Raw genomic sequence first — 13,843 nt, forward strand, 5'->3', positions numbered from 1 at the left:
CACCTTTTCTGCTCCTTGTATTTTTTACACCATTTCCTGCTCCCCATATTTTTGACACCTTTTCATCCTCCTCGTATACTTGACACCTTTTCATGCTCCTCGTATTTTTCACACCTTTTCCGGCTCCACGTATTTTCACATCTTTTCATGCTCCTCGTATGTTTCACAACTTTTCATGCTCCTCGTATTTTTCAGACCTTTTCATGCTCCTCGTATTTTTCACACCTTTTCATGATGTTCATTTTTTTCACAACTTTTCCTGATCTTTGAATTTTTTACACCGTTTTGTGCTCCTCGTATTTTCCATAACTTTTCCTGCTCTTCGAATTTTTCACACCTTCTCATGCTCCTCGAGTTTTTCACACCTTTTCATGCTCCTCGTATTTTTCACACCTTTTCATGCTGTTCATAGTTTTCAAACCTTTTCATGCTCCTCGGATTTTTCACACCTTGTCATGCTCTTCGAATATTTCACACCTTTTCATGCTCCTGTATTTTTCTCACCTATTCGTGCTCTTCGTATTTTTCACACTTTTCTTGTTCTTCGAATTCTTCACACCTTTTCATTCTCCCCGTATTTTTCAGACCTTTTCTTGCTCCTCGTATTTTTCAGACCTCTTCACGCTCTTCATATTTTTCACACCTTTTCACGCTCTTCATATTTTTGACACCTTTTCACGCTTCTCTTATTTTTTACACATTTCTCTGCTCCGAACATTTTTCACACCTTTTCCTGCTCTTCGATTTTTTCACACTTTTTCATGCTCCTCGTATTTTTCACACCTTTTCCTGCTCTTGTATTTTTCACACCTTTTCATGCTCCTTATATTTTTCACACCTTTTCCTGCCCTTCGTATTTTTCACACCTTTTCCTCTTCCTCGTATTTTTCACACCTTTTCCTGCTCTTCGTATTTTTCACACCTTTTCATGCTTCTCATATTTTTCACACCTTTTCCTGCTCCTCGTATTTTTCACACCTTTTCCTGCTCCTCGAACTTCTTAGACATTTTCCTGCTTTTCGAATTTTTCACACCTTTTCACACGCTTCCTATTTTTGACACCTCTTCATGCTCCTCGTGCATTTCAAACCTTTTCATGCTCCTCATATTTTTCACACCTTTTCATGCTCCTAGTATTTTTCATACCTTTTCATGCTCTTCATATTTTTCACACCTTTTCATGCCGTTCATATTTTCCCACCTTTTGCTGCTCTTCGAATTTTTCACACCTTTTCATGCTCCTCGTATTTTTCAGACCTTTTCTTGCTCCACGTATATTTCACACCTTTTCACACCCTTCATATTTTTCACACTTTTTCATGCAGTTCATATTTTTCACACCTTTTCCTGCTCTTCCATTTGTTCACACCTTTTCATGCTACTCGTATTTTTCGCACCTTTTCCTGCTCTTCGTATTTTTCACACCTTTTCATGATCCTCGTATTATTCAGTCCTATTTATGTTCCTCGTATTTTTCCGACCTTTTCAAGCTCCTCGTATTTTTCAGACCTTTTCACAATCTTCATATTTTTCACACCTTTTCACGCTCTTCGTATTTTTGACACCTTTTCATGCTCCTGATACTTTCCACACCTTTTCCTGCTCTTCGAATTTTTCACATCTTTTTATGTTCCTCGTATTTTTCACACTTTTTCCTGCTCCTCGTATTTTTCCGACCTTTTCATGCTCTTTGAATTTTTCACACCTTTTCCTGCTCTTCATATTTTTCACACCATTTCACGCTCTTCGTATTTTTGACATCTTTTCACACTCCTCATATTTTTCACACTTTTTCTGCTCCTTGTATTTTTTACACCCTTTCCTGCTCCTCCTATTTCTGACACCTTTTCATCCTCCTCGTATGCTTGACACCTTTTCATGCTCCTCGTATTTTTCACACCTTTTCCGGCTCCACGTATTTTCACATCTTTTCATGCTCCTCGTATGTTTCACAACTTTTCATGCTCCTCGTATTTTTCAGACCTTTTCATGCTCCTCGTATTTTTCACACCTTTTCATGCTGTTCATTTTTTTCACAACTTTTCCTGATCTTTGAATTTTTTACACCGTTTTGTGCTCCTCATATTTTCCATAACTTTTCCTGCTCTTCGAATTTTTCACACCTTCTCATGCTCCTCGAGTTTTTCACACCTTTTCATGCTCCTCGTATTTTTCACACCTTTTCATGCTTTTCATAGTTTTCAAACCTTTTCATGCTCCTCGGATTTTTCACACCTTGTCATGCTCTTCGAATATTTCACACCTTGTCATGCTCTTCGAATATTTCACACCTTTTCATGCTCCTGTATTTTTCTCACCTATTCATGCTCTTCGTATTTTTCACACTTTTCTTGGTCTTCGAATTCTTCACACCTTTTCATTCTCCCCGTATTTTTCAGACCTTTTCTCGCTCCTCGTATTTTTCAGACCTCTTCACGATCTTCATATTTTTCACACCTTTTCAAGCTCTTCATATTTTTGACACCTTTTCACGCTTCTCTTATTTTTCACACCTTTCTCTGCTCCAAACATTTTTCACACCTTTTCCTGCTCTTCGATTTTTTCACACTTTTTCATGCTCCTCGTATTTTTCACACCTTTTCATGCTTCTCATATTTTTCACACCTTTTCCTGCTCCTCGTATTTTTCACACCTTTTCCTGCTCTTCGAACTTCTTAGACATTTTCCTGCTTTTCGAATTTTTCACACCTTTTCCCACGCTTCATATTTTTGACACCTCTTCATGCTCCTCGTGCATTTCAAACCTTTTCATGCTCCTCATATTTTTCACACCTTTTCATGCTCCTAGTATTTTTCATACCTTTTCATGCTCTTCATATTTTTCACACCTTTTCATGCAGTTCATATTTTCCCACCTTTTGCTTCTCTTCGAATTTTTCACACCTTTTCATGCTCCTCGTATTTTTCAGACCTTTTCTTGCTCCACGTATATTTCACACCTTTTCACGCCCTTCATATTTTTCACACTTTTTCATGCAGTTCATATTTTTCACACCTTTTCCTGCTCTTCCATTTTTTCACACCTTTTCATGCTACTCGTATTTTTCGCACCTTTTCATGCTACTCGTATTTTTCGCACCTTTTCCTGCTCTTCGTATTTTTCACACCTTTTCATGATCCTCGTATTATTCAGACCTTTTTATGTTCCTCGTATTTTACGACCTTTTCAAGCTCCTCGTATTTTTCAGACCTTTTCACACTCTTCATATTTTTCACACCTTTTCACGATCTTCGTATTTTTGACACCTTTTCATGCTCCTGATACTTTCCACACCTTTTCCTGCTCTTCGGATTTTTCACATCTTTTTATGTTCCTCGTATTTTTCACACTTTTTCCTGCTCCTCGTATTTTTCAGACCTTTTCATGCTCTTTGAATTTTTCATACCTTTTCCTGCTCTTCATATTTTTCACACCATTTCACGCTCTTTGTATTTTTGAGATCTTTTCACACTCCTCATATTTTTCACACTTTTTCTGCTCCTTGTATTTTTTACACCATTTCCTGCTCCAAATATTTCTGACACCTTTTCTTCCTCCTCGTATACTTGACACCTTTTCATGCTCCTCGTATTTTTCACACCTTGTCATGCTCCTCGTATTTTTGATGCCTTTTCCTTCTCCTCGTAATTTTCACACCTTTTTCTGCTCTTCGATTTCTTCACACCTTTTCATGCGCCTCGTTTTTTTTACAACTTTTCCTCATCTTCATTTTTTTCACATCTTTTCCTGCTCCTCGTATTTTTCACACCTTTTCCTGCTCTTCATATTTTTCACACCTTTTCCTGCTCTTGGGATTTTTCATAACTTTTTATGCTCCTCGTATTTTTCACACCTTGTCATGCTCCTCGTATTTTTCACTCCTTTTCATGCCCCTCGTATTTTTCACACCTTTCCAGGCTCCTCGTCTTTTTTTTTTTTTTGCTCCTCGCATTTTTCACAGCTTTTCATGCTCCTCGTATTTTTCACACCTTTCCATGCTCTTCTCATTTTTCATACCTTTCCGTGCTCCTCGAATTTTTCACTCCTTTCCATGCTCCTCGCACTTTTCACACCTTTTCATACTCCTTGCATTTTTCACACGTTTTCAAGCTCTTAGCATTTTTCACACCTTTTCAGGCTCCTCGCAATTTTCACACCTTTTCTTGCTCCTCGCATTTTTCACACCTTTCCATGCTCCTCGCATTTTTCACACCTTTTCATGCTCCTCAAAATTTTCACGCCAGGAGCATGAAAAGTTGTGAAAAATGCGAGGAGCATGAAAAGGTGTGAAAAATGAGAAAAGCAAAAAAAATAGATGAGCATGAAAAGGTGTGAAAAATGTGAGGAGCATGAAAAGGTGTGAAAAAGGCGAGGAGCATGAAAATGTGTGAAAATTTCGAGGAGCATGAAAGGGTGTCAAAAATGCTAGGAGCATGAAATGTTGCGAAAAATACGAGGAACATGAATAGCTTTGAAAATTCGAGGAGCAAGAAAAAAAACAGAAAAATACGAGGAGCAAAAAAAAATAAAAAAACAGAAAAATACAAGGAGCAGAACAGTCGGGAAACTAAGAGGAGCATCAAAAATGTGAAAATTGGAGGAGCAAGAAAAGTGTGAAAAATACCAGGAGCCGGAAAAGGGGAGAAAAATACGAGGAGCAAAAAAAAAAAAAAAAAAAAAAAAAAAAAAAAAAAAAAAAAAAAAAAAAAACAGAAAAATACGAGGATCAGAAAGTGAGGAAAATAAGAGGAGCATCAAAAGTGTCAAAATACGAGGAGCAAAAAAGTGTGATAAACACGAGGAGGAGAAAAAAGGGAGAAAAATACGAGGAGCAAAAAAAAAAAAAGACGAGGAAACTGAAAAGGTGTGAAAAATGCGAGGAGCAGGAAAAGGTGTGAAAAATTCGAGGAACATGAAAAGGTGTGAAAAATGCGAAGAGCAAAAAAAAAAAAAAGACGACGAGCATGAAAAGGTGTGAAAAATGCAACGAGCATGAAAAGGTGTGAAAAATGCAAGGAGCATGAAAAGGTGTGAAAAATGCGAGGAGCATGAAAAGGTGTGAAAAATGCGAGGAGCATGAAAAGGTGTGAAAAATGCGAAAAGCAAAAAAAAAAACAAAAAAGACAAGGAGCATGAAATGGTGTGAAAAATGCGAGGAGCAAGAAAAAATATACAAGGAGCAAGAAAAGATGAGAAAAATGCGAGGAACATAAAAAGGTGTGAAAAATGCGAGGAACTTGAAAAGGTGTGAAAAATACGAGGAGCATGAAAACGTGTGAAAATTTCGAGGAGCATGAAAAGCTGTCAAAAATTCTGGGAGCATGAAATGGTGTGAAAAATACGTGGAACATGAATAGCTGTGAAAAATGCGAGCAGCAAAATAAAAATAAAAAAGACGAGGAGCATGAAAATTTTGAAAATTTCGAGGAGCATGAAAAGGTGTGAAAATTGCGAGGAGCATGAAAAGATGTGAAAATGCGAGGAGCATGAAAAGCTGTGAAAAATTCGAGGAACAAGAAAAGGTGTGAAAAATACGGGGAGCATGAAGGGGTGTGAAAATTTCAAGGAGCATGAAAAGGTGTCAAATATTGGAAGAGCATGAAAAGGTTTGAAAAATGAGAGAAGCATGAAAAGCTGTGAAAAATGCGAGGAGCATGAAAAGGTGTGAAAAATGCGAGGAGCAAGAAAAAAAATTCGAGGAGCATGAAAAGGTGTGAAAAATGCGAGAAACATGAAAAGGTGTGAAAAATGCGAGGAGCATGAAAAGGTGTGAAAAATACGAGGAGCATAAAAAGGTGTGAAAAATGCGAGGAGCATGAAAAGGTGTGAAAAATGAGAGGAGCAAAAAAAAAAAAAACGAGGAGCATGAAATGTTGTGAATAATGCGAGGAGCATGAAAAGGTGTGAAAAATGCGAGGAGCAAGAAAAAAAAATACGAGGAGCATGAAAATGTGTGAAAAATGCGAGGAGCGTGAAATGGTGTGAAAAATGCGAGGAGCATGAAAAGGTGTGAAAAATGCAAGGAGCATGAAAAGGAGTGAAAAATGCGAGGAGCAAAAAAAAAAAAAAACGAGGACCATGAAAAGGTGTAAAAAATTCGAGGAGCATGAAAAGGTGTTGAAAAATGCGAGGGCAAAAAAAAGACGGGGAGCTGAAAAGTTGTGTAAATGCGAGGATCATGAAAAGGTGTGAAATATGCGAGGAGCATGAAAGTGTGAAAAATTCGAGAACATGAAAAGTGTGAAAATACGAGAGCATGAAAAGGTGTGAAAATTTAAAGAAAAGCATGAAAAGGTGTGAAAAATTCGGGGAGCATGAAAAGGTGTGAAAAATTCGAGGAACATGAAAAGGTGTGAAAAATACGAGGAGCATGAAAAGGTGTGAAAAATGAGAGGAGCATTAAAAGGTGTGAAAAAGGCGAGGAGCAAAAAAAAAAAAGACGAGGAGCATGAAAATGTGTGAAAAATGCGAGGAGCATGAAAAGGTGTGAAAATTGGGAGGAGCATGAAAAGATGTGAAAAATGCGAGAGCATGAAAAGGTGTGAAAATCGCCAGCAAAAAAAAAACAAAAAAGACAAGGAGCATGAAATGGTGTGAAAAATGCGAGGAGCAAGAAAAAATATACAAGGAGCAAGAAAAGATGAGAAAAATGTGAGGAACATAAAAAGGTGTGAAAAATGCGAGGAACTTGAAAAGGTGTGAAAAATACGAGGAGCATGAAAACGTGTGAAAATTTCGAGGAGCATGAAAAGCTGTCAAAAATTCTGGGAGCATGAAATGGTGTGAAAAATACGTGGAACATGAATAGCTGTGAAAAATGCGAGCAGCAAAATTTAAAAAAAAAAGACGAGGAGCATGAAAATTTTGAAAATTTCGAGGAGCATGAAAAGGTGTGAAAATTGCGAGGAGCATGAAAAGATGTGAAAATGCGACGAGCATGAAAAGGAGTGAAAAATTCGAGGAACATGAAAAGGTGTGAAAAATACGAGGAGCATGAAAAGGTGTGAAAATTTCGAGGAGCATGAAAGGTGTCAAATATTGGAAGAGTATGAAAAGGTTTGAAAAATGAGAGACGCATGAAAATGTGTGAAAAATGCGAGGAGCATGAAAAGGTGTGAAAAATGCGAGGAGCAAGAAAAAAAAATCCGAGGAGCATGAAAAGGTGTGAAAAATGCGAGAAACATGAAAAGGAGTGAAAAATGTGAGGAGCATGAAAAGGTGTGAAAAATACGAGGAGCATGAAAAGGTGTGAAAAAAGCGAGGAGCATGAAAAGGTGTGAAAAATGCGAACAGCAAAAAAAAAAACAAAAAAGACAAGGAGCATGAAATGGTGTGAAAAATGCGAGGAGCATGAAAAGAAAATACAAGGAGCAAGAAAAGGTGAGAAAAATGCGAGGAACATAAAAAAGTGTGAAAAATGCGAGGAACTTGAAAAGGTGTGAAAAATACGAGGAGCATGAAAACGTGTGAAAATTTCCAGGAGCATGAAAAGCTGTCAAAAATTCTGGGAGCATGAAATTGTGTGATAAATACGTGGAACATGAATAGCTGTGAAAAATGAAAGCAGCAAAATAAAAAAAAAAAAGACGAGAAGCATGAAAATTTTGAAAATTTCGAGGAGCATGAAAAGGTGTGAAAATTTCGAGGAGCATGAAAAGGTGTCAAAAATTCGAGGAGCAGGAAAAGGTGAGAAAAATGCGAGGAGCATGAAATGGTGTGAAAAATGCAAGGAGCATGAAATGGTGTGAAAAATTCGAGGAACATGAAAAGGTGTGAAAAATACGGGGAGCATGAAGGGGTGTGAAAATTTCAAGGAGCATGAAAAGGTGTCAAATATTGGAAGAGCATGAAAAGGTTTGAAAAATGAGAGAAGCATGAAAAGCTGTGAAAAATGCGAGGAGCATGAAAAGGTGTGAAAAATGCGAGGAGCAAGAAAAAAAAATCCGAGGAGCATGAAAAGGTGTGAAAAATGCGAGAAACATGAAAAGGGGTGAAAAATGCGAGGAGCATGAAAAGCTGAGAAAAATACGAGGAGCATGAAAAGGTGTGAAAAATGCGAGGAGCATGAAAAGGTGTGAAAAATGCGAGGAGCAAAAAAAAAAAAAACGAGGAGCATGAAATGGTGTGAATAATGCGAGGAGCAAGAAAAAAAAATACGAGGAGCATGAAAAGGTGTGAAAAATGCGAGGAGCGTGAAATGGTGTGAAAAATGTGAGGAGCATCAAAAGGTGTGAAAAATGCAAGGAGCATGAAAAGGAGTGAAAAATGCGAGGAGCCAAAAAAAAAAAAAGACGAGGACCAAGAAAAGGTGTAAAAAATCCGAGGAGCATGAAAAGGTGTGAAAAATGCGAGGAGCAAAAAAAAAAAAGACGGGGAGCATGAAAAGTTGTGTAAAATGCGAGGAGCATGAAAAGGTGTGAATAATGCGAGGAGCATGAAAAGGTGTGAAAAATGCGAGGAATAGAAAAGGTGTGAAAAATGCGAGGAACATGAAAAGGTGTGAAAAATGCGAGGAACATGAAAAGGTGTGAAAAATGTGAAGAGCAAAAAAAAAAAAAAAAAAGACAAGGAGCATGAAATGGTGTGAAAAATGCGAGGAGCAAGAAAAAAAATACAAGGAGTAAGAAAAGGTGAGAAAAATGCGAGGAACATAAAAAGGTGTGAAAAATGCGAGGAACTAGAAAAGGTGTGAAAAATACGAGGAGCATGAAAACGTGTGAAAATTTCGAGGAGCATGAAAAGCTGTCAAAAATTCTGGGAGCATGAAATGTTGTGAAAAATACGTGGAACATGAATAGCTGTGAAAAATGCGAGCAGCAAAATAAAAAAAAATAAAGACGAGGAGCATGAAAATTCTGAAAATTTCAAGGAGCATGAAAAGGTGTGAAAATTGCGAGGAGCATGAAAAGATGTGAAAATGCGAGGAGCATGAAAAGGTGTGAAAAATTCGAGGAACATGAAAAGGTGTGAAAAATACGAGGAGCATGAAAAGGTGTGAAAATGTCAAGGAGCATGAAAGGTGTCAAATATTGGAAGAGCATGAAAAGGTTTGAAAAATGAGAGACGCATGAAAAGGAGTGAAAAATGCGAGGAGCATGAAAAGGTGTGAAAAATGCGAGGAGCAAGAAAAAAAAATCCGAGGAGCATGAAAAGATGTGAAAAATGCGAGAAACATGAAAAGGTGTGAAAAATGCGAGGAGCATGAAATGGTGTGAAAAATACGAGGAGCATGAAAAGGTGTGAAAAATGCGAGGAGCATGAAAAGGTGTGAAAAATGCGAGGAGAAAGAAAAAAAAAATACGAGGAGCATGAAAATGTGTGAAAAATGCGAGGAGCGTGAAATGGTGTGAAAAATGCGAGGAGCATGAAAAGGTGTGAAAAATGCAAGGAGCATGAAAAGGAGTGAAAAATGCGAGGAGCAAAAAAAAAAAAAGACGAGGACCATGAAAAGGTGTAAAAAATTCGAGGAGCATGAAAAGGTGTGAAAAATGTGAGGAGAAAAAAAAAAAAAAAGACGAGGACCATGAAAAGGTGTAAAAAATTCGAAGAGCATGAAAAGGTGTGAAAAATGCAAGGAGCAAGAAAAGCTGTGATAAATGTGAGGAGCAAAAAAAAATACGAGGAGCATGAAAAGTGTGAAAAACACGAGGAGCAGGAAAAGGGGAGAAAAATACGAGGAGCAAAAAAAAAAAAAAACAGAGCAATACGAGGAGCAGAAAAGTGGGGAAAATAAGAGAAGCATCAAAAGTGTGAAAATGAGAGGAGCGAGAAAAGTGTGAAAAATCCCAGGAGCCGGAAAAGGGGAGAAAAATAGTTATTTTTCACACATTTCTCTGCTCCGAACATTTTTCACACCTTTTCCTGCTCTTCGATTTTTTCACACTTTTTCATGCTCCTCGTATTTTTCACACCTTTTCCTGCTCTTTGTATTTTTCACACCTTTTCATGCTCCTTATATTTTTCACACCTTTTCCTGCCCTTCGTATTTTTCACACCTTTTCCTCTTCCTCATATTTTTGACACCTTTTCATCCTCCTCGTATACTTGACACCTTTTCCTGCTCCTCGTATTTTTCACACCTTTTCCTGCTCCTCGAACTTCTTAGACATTTTCCTGCTTTTCGAATTTTTCACACCTTTTCACACGCTTCATATTTTTCACACCTCTTCATGCTCCTCGTGCATTTCAAACCTTTTCATGCTCCTCATATTTTTCACACCTTTTCATGCTCCTAGTATTTTTCATAGCTTTTCATGCTCTTCATATTTTTCACACCTTTTCATGCAGTTCATATTTTCCCACCTTTTGCTGCTCTTCGAATTTTTCACACCTTTTCATGCTCCTCGTATTTTTCAGACCTTTTCTTGCTCCACGTATATTTCACACCTTTTCACACCCTTCATATTTTTCACACTTTTTCATGCAGTTCATATTTTTCACACCTTTTCCTGCTCTTCCATTTGTTCACACCTTTTCATGCTACTCGTATTTTTCGCACCTTTTCCTGTGCTTCGTATTTTTCACACCTTTTCATGATCCTCGTATTATTCAGTCCTATTTATGTTCCTCGTATTTTTCCGACCTTTTCAAGCTCCTCGTATTTTTTAGACCTTTTCACAATCTTCATATTTTTCACACCTTTTCACGCTCTTCGTATTTTTGACACCTTTTCATGCTCCTGATACTTTCCACACCTTTTCCTGCTCTTCGAATTTTTCACATCTTTTTATGTTCCTCGTATTTTTCACACTTTTTCCTGCTCCTCGTATTTTTCAGACCTTTTCATGCTCTTTGAATTTTTCACACCTTTTCCTGCTCTTCATATTTTTCACACCATTTCACACTCTTCGTATTTTTGACATCTTTTCACACTCCTCATATTTTTCACACCTTTTCTGCTCCTTGTATTTTTTACACCATTTCCTGCTCCTCATATTTTTGACACCTTTTCATCCTCCTCGTATTCTTGACACCTTTTCATGCTCCTCGTATTTTTCACACCTTTTCCGGCTCCACGTATTTTCACATCTTTTCATGCTCCTCGTATGTTTCACAACTTTTCATGCTCCTCGTATTTTTCAGACCTTTTCATGCTCCTCGTATTTTTCACACCTTTTCATGATGTTCATTGTTTTCACAACTTTTCCTGATCTTTGAATTTTTTACACCGTTTTGTGCTCCTCATATTTTCCATAACTTTTCCTGCTCTTCGAATTTTTCACACCTTCTCATGCTCCTCGAGTTTTTCACACCTTTTCATGCTCCTCGTATTTTTCACACCTTTTCATGCTGTTCATAGTTTTCAAACCTTTTCATGCTCCTCGGATTTTTCACACCTTGTCATGCTCTTCGAATATTTCACACCTTGTCATGCTCTTTGAATATTTCACACCTTTTCATGCTCCTGTATTTTTCTCACCTATTCATGCTCTTCGTATTTTTCACACTTTTCTTGGTCTTCGAATTCTTCACACCTTTTCATTCTCCCCGTATTTTTCAGACCTTTTCTCGCTCCTCGTATTTTTCAGACCTCTTCACGATCTTCATATTTTTCACACCTTTTCAAGCTCTTCATATTTTTGACACCTTTTCACGCTTCTCTTATTTTTCACACATTTCTCTGCTCCGAACATTTTTCACACCTTTTCCTGCTCTTCGATTTTTTCACACTTTTTCATGCTCCTCGTATTTTTCACACCTTTTCCTGCTCTTGTATTTTTCACACCTTTTCATTCTCCTCATATTTTTCACACCTTTTCCTGCCCTTCGTATTTTTCACACCTTTTCCTCTTCCTCGTATTTTTCACACCTTTTCCTGCTCTTCGTATTTTTCACACCTTTTCATGCTTCTCATATTTTTCACACCTTTTCCTGCTCCTCGTATTTTTCACACCTTTTCCTGCTCCTCGAAGTTCTTAGACATTTTCCTGCTTTTCGAATTTTTCACACCTTTTCACACGCTTCATATTTTTGACACCTCTTCATGCTCCTCGTGCATTTCATACCTTTTCATGCTCCTCATATTTTTCACACCTTTTCATGCTCCTAGTATTTTTCATACCTTTTCATGCTCTTCATATTTTTCACACCTTTTCATGCAGTTCATATTTTCCCACCTTTTGCTGCTCTTCGAATTTTTCACACCTTTTCATGCTCCTCGTATTTTTCAGACCTTTTCTTGCTCCACGTATATTTCACACCTTTTCACGCCCTTCATAATTTTCACACTTTTTCATGCAGTTCATATTTTTCACACCTTTTCCTGCTCTTCCATTTTTTCACACCTTTTCATGCTACTCGTATTTTTCGCACCTTTTCCTGCTCTTCGTATTTTTCACACCTTTTCATGATCCTTGTATTATTCAGACCTTTTTATGTTCCTCGTATTTTTCCGACCTTTTCAAGCTCCTCGTATTTTTCAGACCTTTTCACACTCTTCATATTTTTCACACCTTTTCACGATCTTCGTATTTTTGACACCTTTTCATGCTCCTGATACTTTCCACACCTTTTCCTGCTCTTCGAATTTTTCACATCTTTTTATGTTCCTCGTATTTTTCACACTTTTTCCTGCTCCTCTTATTTTTCAGACCTTTTCATGCTCTTTGAATTTTTCACACCTTTTCCTGCTCTTCATATTTTTCACACCATTTCACGCTCTTCGTATTTTTGACATCTTTTCACACTCCTCATATTTTTCACACTTTTTCTGCTCCTTGTATATTTTACACCATTTCCTGCTCCAAATATTTCTGACACCTTTTCATCCTCCTCGTATACTTGACACCTTTTCATGCTCCTCGTATTTTTCACACCTTTTCCGGCTCCACGTATTTTCACATCTTTTCATGCTCCTCGTATGTTTCACACCTTTTCATGCTCCTCGTATTTTTCAGACCTTTTCATGCTCCTCGTATTTTTCACACCTTTTCATGATGTTCATTTTTTTCACAACTTTTCCTGATCTTTGAATTTTTTACACCGTTTTGTGCTCCTCATATTTTCCATCACTTTTCCTGCTCTTCGAATTTTTCACACCTTCTCATGCTCCTCGAGTTTTTCACACCTTTTCATGCTCCTCGTATTTTTCACACCTTTTCATGCTGTTCATAGTTTTCAAACCTTTTCATGCTCCTCGTATTTTTCACACCTTGTCATGCTCTTCGAATATTTCACACCTTTTCATGCTCTTCGAATATTTCACACCTTTTCATGCTCCTGTATTTTTCTCACCTATTCATGCTCTTCGTATTTTTCACACTTTTCTTGGTCTTCGAATTCTTCACACCTTTTCATTCTCCCCGTATTTTTCAGACCTTTTCTCGCTCCTCGTATTTTTCAGACCTCTTCACGATCTTCATATTTTTCACACCTTTTCAAGCTCTTCATATTTTTGACACCTTTTCACGCTTCTCTTATTTTTCACACATTTCTCTGCTCTGAACATTTTTCACACCTTTTCCTGCTCTTCGATTTTTTCACACTTTTTCATGCTCCTCGTATTTTTCACATCTTTTCATGCTTCTCATATTTTTCACACCTTTTCCTGCTCCTCGTATTTTTCACACCTTTTCCTGCTCTTCGAACTTCTTAGACATTTTCCTGCTTTTCGAATTTTTCACACCTTTTCACACGCTTCATATTTTTGACACCTCTTCATGCTCCTCGTGCATTTCAAACCTTTTCATGCTCCTCATATTTTTCACACCTTTTCATGCTCCTAGTATTTTTCATACCTTTTCATGCTCTTCATATTTTTCACACCTTCATGCAGTTCATATTTTCCCACCTTTTGCTGCTCTTCGAATTTTTCACACCTTTTCATGCTCCTCGTATTTTTCA

This window comes from Cervus canadensis, chromosome 14 (assembly GCF_019320065.1).
Source record: "Cervus canadensis isolate Bull #8, Minnesota chromosome 14, ASM1932006v1, whole genome shotgun sequence".
Classification (NCBI taxonomy): Eukaryota; Metazoa; Chordata; class Mammalia; order Artiodactyla; family Cervidae; genus Cervus; species Cervus canadensis.